Below are 6,874 nucleotides of genomic sequence, written 5' to 3'. Positions count from 1 at the left end.
AAACGAAACAAGGAGTGAAAACGAAGTCTCATTTGAGAGCTGGGTCCAGCGAGCCTGCCGACTTCGTAATATTTGGAATATCAGAGAGTCTGCGGATAGGGCTGATGCTCGTTTAAAACGGAAGCTTCGCTTCGATTTCGCTAAGCTTAAGGCCAAAGGCCAGTTACGTTCGCCATTCATGCCACAAAAACGAAGAAAGGTCTAGCCGATATTTCAGTGCTTCGGTTGACCGTACAACCATCGATCGAAGCCGCACTGAGGCTATAGATCCACCTAATCTCACGTCTAGTGGTGATAGCGTCGTTCGACGCGAGTTGACCCTGACCTTGGCGCTCAAAAACGTCAACGACGTACGGGCAATCATGCCGAAGAGGTACCTCGAACTCCCAAGAGTTTTTAGAAGAAGGGTACCCTAGCCATTTCACCAGATACTGGTATTAACCCTTACGACGACGTCGCTTTAAAAGTTTCTCCACATGAAACTGAAGGTTTTCCCGCGCATCAAGCAGCGTGGGAGGGGGCCGAAATTTCAGCGGAAGCATTTGATGCTCTACGGCACGAGGTGCAACTTCTTCGTGAAGTCCTTGCTCGGGTTGAGAGCTCTTGAGGCGGTTCGGGACCGTGTTTCGACGCTGGAGTGTCAGCAGCCTCATTTGGAAGGCCAGCTGGACATTCTGGTGAGGATGCAGCAATCTGCGGCACGACCGCCTGTATCTGCGCAAGCGCCTTCTAGTCCACGTGGGAAGGGTCCCGATATGGCTTAAGCAAGCCAGCGTAGAGCACTGGGTGTGTACGCAGCTTGCTAGAAAGGTTTAGCGTATAAGCTCGGTCCTTCTTGGCCACGACCGTAAATGGTCCAATAAAGCGCGGGCGCAATTTGGTCTTGAAGACCGCGGAAACCAAGTTGGTAGGTAGATTTTTAACGTCTAGTGAAATTCATTCTCCGACCATACAAGAATTCATACAGCTTCTGCCTTTGGCATCTGCTTGTTCTTTCGTTTGTCTTGGCTATCAGCCATCGCATCCCTTACATGTCTTAAGACACTAACTCGCTTACTTGTTTCCGAACGGTAACAGGGCTGATATCAGCAAGCCTATCGGCTAATTTTCCCCCACCAAGCCCTGAACCACGCAGTGGTATCGTTAATGGAACGCGTGGGTGCGTGGGACCGTTGACATAGAACAAAGTATGGTCTGTAGAGGCATGTACAGCGGTATTTAACGCAAACTCCACCACTGGGAACATTGAGCTCCAGCGCTTTGGTGTATGAGCACACAAATTTCGTAAAACGGCTTCAATCACGAGATTGACACGTTCATTCGACCATCGGTCTGCGGATGGTCCGCAGAAGACATATCCAATCTGGTGCCAAGCAATCGGAAAATTGATTTCAAGAATTTACCCGTAAAACGGGGGTCCCGATCAGAGACAATTGCCACTGGCAAACCATGTTGTCGAAATACACGATCAACAAACAGCCTAGCTGTACCTTCACCATCAGTGGAATCCGGCACGGCCGCTAAGTGAGCCCTTTTGCTCAATCGGTCAACAAAGACCACTATGCCGGAGTTACCGGCTGAATCTATCGGTAGACCGAAAAAAAAATCCATACTAATGGACTTCCAGCAAACTATGGGGATGGGAAGGCACGCCAGTGGCGCAGCAGCATGTGCCGAGGGCTTAACCCGTTGGCACGTTTCGCATATGTGCTGACCCATTTATAATGTTTGGGCCACCAAAAACTCTGGCTTACAAAGCCGTAGGTCTTTTCTCTACCGAGATGACCACCAAAGACTGTATCGTGTGCCTCATAGAGGATTTCGTACTTCAAATCCTCGTCATGGGGAACGATGACACGCGGAAGGTCCGCGGTGTCTGTGCAATAAAGCCAAGTCGTTATCGATGTAACCTTAGAGGCAAATGTGCCTGCAATTTAATACCTGAATCAGAGCTCGTAGCAGAGCTACACACTGTTCATCCTTGGCGCAAGCCGATCAGGAATAGGCGACATGATAGTCGTTAAATAAGAGAGCTCATAACCCGGTCTGAGCGATAACGCATCGGCCAAAGCATTCTGCTTGCCGGGCATATACTTCACCTCGAAGTTGCATTCCGCGAAAAATGATAGCCGTCGGGCCATTCTCTGTGAGAGATGGGGCGACTTAGTCGCCTTGCGTAATGACGCGTGATTTGTATATATCACAAAAGGCTCAGAGCCGAGCAGATGAATTCTGAATTTGACGAGAGCATACTTCATAGCAAGTAACTCTTTGTCATGAACTTTTCCGCAGCTTTAAGCTGTCTTGACTCAAACGCAATAACACGTTCATGCCCATCAACATCTATTTGTAATAGAGCACTGCCAATGGCAAAATCCGATGCGTCACAGACGACAATGAAAGGCCAACTTTGGGTGTGGCAGGGCCAGAATCGGGGCATGGATAAGACTATCCTTAACTGCTCGAAAAGCATTATGTTTAGTGCTAGTCCAGCATCATTCTGTATCTTTTTTAAGAAGATTAGATGATGGCCTAGCCATATCAGCGTAATTCTCGCTGGATTTGTGTAAATAATTGGCGAGACCCAACCAATTACGCAATTCCTTTTGATTTTAAGAAACCGGCCAATCTACTATGGCTTTTACCTTAGCGGGATCCGCTCTAAAATCTCGCTTTCCAATGAAGCAACCTAAAAAAGGAATTTCGTCTGCGCCAAAAATGCATTTAGATGCATTGGCACACAATTTATTTGTGCGCATACACTCGCAAATGGTCTAAATTGTTGCTCCGCACGACTATGGACATAAATGTCATCGAAATAAGTCTGTGCATAACCTCGATGAGGGCGTAACAGCTGCGTCACTAGACAGTTAAATGTTGCCGGGGCGTTGGAAAACCCTTGTGGAATAACCAACCACTCCCATAACATACCGCTTGGGGTGCTAACCGCTGTAAGCGCGATATCGCTAGCTTGCATGAGTAGTTGGTAGTAACGTCGACATCGACTGAGTCCAGTGCACTGTACAGTGTACATCCCACCATATTGTTCTGAAAACAACCTTTCTAGGAATGGGGGCTTGTGGGGGTTAATACCATTTTAGTGACAGCATTAAACTTATTATAAGCATGTACAATGTGCCCTTTACCATTTGGCTTTTTGACACAAAATGCCCGTATCGAATGAGGAGATTAGCTCTCGTACCATTCCAGCCTCGTGCTTAGCACGAAAGAAGTCGTCAATGACGTCACACTGCTCCCTTGTTAAAAGCCATTGTCTTGTGACACAGTATTTGGTTCCCGGATCCAAGTCAATTTCATGACGAACATCTCTATCCGGAGGTAAAAGAGATGGTAGATTATTACATACCACATCTTGGAATTCCTTGCGAGTGTTTTTGCGCTTACACTCGCAAATGGTCTAAATGGTTGCTCCGCACGACTATGGACATAAATGTCATCGAAATAAGTCTGTGCATAACCTCGATGAGGGCGCAACAGCTGCGTCACTAGACAGTTAATGTTGCCGGGGCGTTGAAAAACCCTTCTGGAATAACCAATAACTCCCATAACATACCGCTTGGGGTGCTAACCGCTGTAAGCGGGACATCGCTAGCTTGCATGAGTAGTTGGTAGTAACGTCGACATCGACTGAGTCCAGTGCACTGTACATTGTACATCCCACCATATTGTTCAGAAAAACAACCTTTCTAGGAATGGGGGCTTGTGCTGGTAAATACCATTTTAGTGACAGCATTAAACTTATTATAAGCATGTACAATGTGCCCTTTACCATTTGGCTTTTTGACACAAAATGCCCGTATCGAATGAGGAGATTAGCTCTCGTACCTTTCCAGCCTCGTGCTTAGCACGAAAGAAGTCGTCAATGCGTCACACTGCTCCCTTGGTAAAGGCCATTGTCTTGTGACACAGTATTTGGTTCCCGGAACCAAGTCAATTTCATGACGAACATCTCTATCCGGAGGTAAAAGAGATGGTAATTTATTACATACCACATCTTGGAATTCCTTGATCAAGGAATAAAAGGGATCCGTAGGATCTTTAAGGATCGATGACCCATTTCGCGCACTAGTGCAGCTTTTGTGTCATCCAGAACAGCTTCGTCTAGAAGTGACGATGAGTTCAACTCAATTGTTAGTTGAACGACCACCATCTCAGATAAGTCGCCAGCCTTCAAGGCTCGGCCGCACTCATCAATAGACATTTCGTCTAGCTCTAAAAGAGCATGTAATAAAGGGAATGCCCAAGGCTACCCCCCCCTAAATGTTACCGGTTACACCATTTACAAGCGTATGTAATCGCTCACTCGTATCACTTTGTGAGGGTATACACGCTTAGTGTCCATACTGTCTTGGAGTGGAGACAATACGCCTCTTAGAGGCCGGGACATTCACGTCCCCGGATTTTCCAGCCGGTATTGATTCTATACGAGACATGGTGTCTAATTTGACATCTGACAAGAAGTTAGGTAACTCAACTTCCTATCCAGTGAACATTTACGTGTCGCTTCACATGCATTAGAAGGGTTTGACCTAAAATGCCCTGGCGAACCGCCAATAGTGTCACAATTGACACTAAGTACGGTGCCACCTCGGCCGACCAAGCTCGGTGGACTAAGACGTGCCACTACACGTATCTCAGGGATATTGCACCTTTGATGATTCGGCCTTAGGCCAACAATGCTTTCAGCATTCAGTAAATCGTTATTAGAACGAGTGTCACTCGACGGAGTACGTGCCATTCCACTGATTTCTGCTGAGTCGGGCTCAGAATTAATATTCTTCCAGTAGAGTTTATTAACTCAGACATGCCAATGTCTAAAAAACTGACAGACTCATTCAATGGTCCGCGCCAATAGCGCTTTTGTTGCTTAGAAAGGTGGGGTTTTCATGACTCTCCAAAACTTTTCTAGGAACATTGCGCGTGGCGCCTAAGGTCTTAGACCTCCAATCGATCCATGGCTCATGGTGTTCTAACCAGGCCATACCAAAGATGAGATCATATCTCGAATCCAAATCAAGGACGAGACAGCGTTCCATACTGTCAAAGTCCAGAAACTTTATACCTAAGTTCAATGGAACCTTGGGAACAGTGACACGAGTCCCAGTCGCTAAGCGAACAGTGATTGTCTCACCTTCATGTGCTTTAAGCACCTCAACGTTTTGTTGACTTCCTTCAAGGGAAAGGCGTCGAGCATAATTACAAGACGCTCCTGAGTCAATTAAAATTGACCACGGCTTATCAAAGCCCTTTACAGTCGCTTGAGCGACTAGCAAGCCAGGCGTGTACTTTTGCCCTGTGCCAATAAGCACCGAGCTAATTGGGGCTAGGTTCTTTTTATTCTCACCTCCTAGAGGCTCAACAGAACCTAGGTATTCCCCAGTAGGGCACTCCGCACCTACTGGGTATCGACGTTTTCCCGCACAGTACCAGATCTTTGGCATAGGTCGGAGATGGAGCTCATTCGAGCTTTACATGAATTTCGAGGAGGGCAGGCCGGACGTAAATGTTTCGTGCTTCCGCACATACAACATCAACGGATGGTCTTATGCTGTTCCACAGCTTGAAGAGCTTCTTCTCCTTCCTCAACGAGGCTTAAATCCATGGAGTCCGCTCTATTTGACGGAACCCATGTGCTCGAAGAGCACATTGGTCGGAGATGAAGCTCTTTCGAGCTTTACATGAATTTCGAGGAGGGCAGGCCGGACGTAAATGTTTCGTGCTTCCGCACATACAACATCTACGGATGGTCTTATGCTGTTCGACAGCTTGAAGAGCTTCTTCTCCTTCCTCGACAGGCTTAAATCCATGGGGTCCGCTCTATTTGACGGAACCCATGTGCTCGAAGAGCTTGTTCGGTAAAGAGTCGTGCTAACGCAAGCAGACTTAAAGTATAACTCGGCGCGTAGCGCTATGGAAACTGCCTCTTCGAAAGTAGCAGAATGAGATCGGAATAATTCCGTCCGGGCAACGCCCTCATTGATACCCCCCATAAAGATGGTTACTACAACTGCTTCTTGCACCGGGTCTTGGTGCATAGATGCAATGAGAGTTCTCAACTCCTTAACAAAGTCCCTAGGGTTCTTTTACCCTGTCGAGTCGCTAGGAGCCGTGCTCGCATGCGAAAAGCCTGATCAGGCGGTGCAAACATGCTGGCCGTTTGCTGTTTCAGCGAATCTCATGAGGAAAAAGCGTCGTTTGTGGACCTGCTGCACGATAGTGCCCACCTATATGGCCATAGCCACCTTTTGCCGTTCGGTTAAGAACAAGGCGGGATCAATGGACATTTCTATCTGCTCAATCCAAAAAGGGAGTTTTTCTCCCTCTTTTCCCTCAAATATTTTCACATTTACAGTAAGAGGGCGATTCCTCGGCTCTGAGTCAGGTACAGAGATGTACCGAATTGGCATATATGCCGCTAAATGGTCCTGTATCTGACCGATCAGGGAGGCTTCAAGCCTTGCATGCAGGACCACTGGTCCCTGGGAGATAATAAATAACACGTGTTCAAGTCCAAATAAGGTTATAAGCTTGTCATAAGCGGCGCGTTGCGCTTCTAACAATTTTGGAACCTCTTCCTTTTTCGTGAAGGTTTTGGTCTTGCAAAGACTCAGGCGTAGATTGACCACGAGTGCTACCAGGTGTAGCGGCGCTATCTCGCTCCTAAAGTCAGAGGAAGACTTTCAGACTCAGAGAGTCACTTACTTCTATTTAACTAATGGGTTTTAACAACTCAGAGAGTCGTATAAGCTAGTAAAGCTTAAGGAATCATAGTTCAAGGGATTCAGGGGTTCGTAGAACCAAGTGGCAACTAGTGCCCAAGAGGATATACCTTAGAAAGGCTTTTATCCCTTAC

The sequence above is a fragment of the Bremia lactucae genome, linkage group LG2, assembly GCF_004359215.1.
Source record: "Bremia lactucae strain SF5 linkage group LG2, whole genome shotgun sequence".
NCBI lineage: Eukaryota > Oomycota > Peronosporomycetes > Peronosporales > Peronosporaceae > Bremia > Bremia lactucae.
The sequence above is the reverse complement of the archived record's forward strand: the minus strand, read 5'-3'. Positions refer to the sequence as shown.